This window comes from Octopus bimaculoides, chromosome 19 (genome assembly GCF_001194135.2).
Source record: "Octopus bimaculoides isolate UCB-OBI-ISO-001 chromosome 19, ASM119413v2, whole genome shotgun sequence".
Taxonomy (NCBI): Eukaryota; Metazoa; Mollusca; class Cephalopoda; order Octopoda; family Octopodidae; genus Octopus; species Octopus bimaculoides.
The window spans coordinates 556,992-558,921 of record NC_068999.1 but is presented as its reverse complement, the minus strand read 5'-3'; the positions used below and the strand labels follow the sequence as shown (position 1 = coordinate 558,921).

Below are 1,930 nucleotides of genomic sequence, written 5' to 3'. Positions count from 1 at the left end.
TATATATATATATGTATTTGTGTCTCTGTGTGTGTGTGTGTGTGTGTGTAGCATGTTATATATTATTAATTTCCGGCATGCGCATTGTTTCTTTTTTATTTTGCCAACTACATAGTATGCAAGGGTCAGCTGGGCACTGTCTGTGAGAAAAACGGCATCATGACGCAATTCACTCCGCCAGAAATTTGGAAACGAAATGCTGTGCTGATTGGCATTCATGCCGGAAGCTCCACTACGAACATTTCAGAGTGTTTTGTATCAACCTGAGTCCCCAAACATGTACCGAGAGTGATAAAAATCAAACGTCCTGTCAACATCATGGCGTTTGAAGTGATCACTAGTGATGGCAACGTTATGCCTCCATTCATCTTCCCACATGACCTCATTCTCAACACAGAGGCCTACATCAAGTTCATGGAGGAGGTAGTGCTGCCCTGGCTCAAGAGGGTAGCTGCAGGAAGAATTTATGTTTGGCAACAAGACTCTGTACCATGCCATACGAACAGGGGAACCCAGTCATGGCTGTCAGACAATTTCTGCGACCGCAACACCCCTAACATCAAGCCACCTAACTCCCCAGACTGCAAAGCCCTTGATTATTATGTGTGGGGCACAGTTGAGCAAGAGACCAACAAAACTTATAACACCAAAGATGAACTTAAGGCAAGGATTATGGCAGCATTCACCAACTTAAACAAGGAGACTGTCCAGAAGATTTGCAGGAGATTCCGAAGTCGTCTGGAGACCGTGTTTGAAGCCAATGGGGATTTTATTGAATAAATATATTCCCTAGTATTTCAAAATATTTTAATGTAATTTGGTAAATATATCTGTTAAAATGAGCTGTCAGTGTTATTTTCATTTTTGCGTAATTTAGACAATATATTCGCCGCACCGTGTATATATGTATACATGTAGATATGTATACATGTATATATGTATATGTATGTATGTGTATATATATATATATATATATATATATATATATATATATATATATATGACAAAAATGTGTAGTACCTGTAATTCTAAAGGCCAGCCTTGTCACATTGTGTCGCGCTGACTCTCTCTGAGAAGTACTTTAAGGATACGTGTGTCTGTGGAGTGCTCAGCCACTTGCACGGGAATTTTACGAGCAACCTGTTCCGTTGATCGGATCAAGTGGAACCTTCGTCGTCGTGACTGACAGAATTCCAATTACTACATGCACACATAGATACCTAAATACATACATCTACACATACATACATGCATATATACATACATACATACATTTACACATATATACATACATAAATACATACATACATACATACATATATGCTTATATAGTTATATTTAAGAATGTGCCTTATCTCTATGTGTGAGTCTGTATTTCAGTCATGTGCTGCACATAACGTATATCTTTAGATTTATTACTATTTGTAAATAGAAGCAATTCTCGTAATTCTAGATTATATAAGTTCCGTTAGTTTATTAATGATTCAAACTAATTCTTCGAAGAATTCTACCAATATTGCAGGTGTTGTCTCTGATAATATATGCAGTAAATAAAAAAAATATGGAAGAATAAATTGATTCACAATATTGCTTTAATTAAAAATATACCTACTAATTATTTTTTGTGGAGTATCATTATTTATTCTTCGGTTTTATAGAATTTTCTTTTTTTTACTTATTAATTGCTTCTTTGTTTTTAATTTCTGAAAGAAGTATTTGAAATTAATTTTTAAATTAATTATTTTATCCAATAAATGTGTTTTTTTTTTTACTTTTCCTTTATTTATTTATTTATTTATTATATTTTTGTAAAGAGGGAAAATGAAAAATGATTAAATGTAAAACAAAGACAATTTGTGAAATTCATCAAAAAATTTCAAATGTTTGTCAAAAAAATATGACATTTGTGAAATGGTTTATATATTGTCTA

The 1,930-nt window shown here is 33.4% G+C and overlaps 1 long non-coding RNA gene across 1 annotated transcript in view; it reads left to right on the top strand.

Annotated features, from left to right (window-relative positions):
* Positions 1-1,930, top strand: part of LOC106882149 (uncharacterized) — a 322,442-nt gene that overhangs the window by 22,123 nt on the left and 298,389 nt on the right. The window lies entirely within an intron of this gene.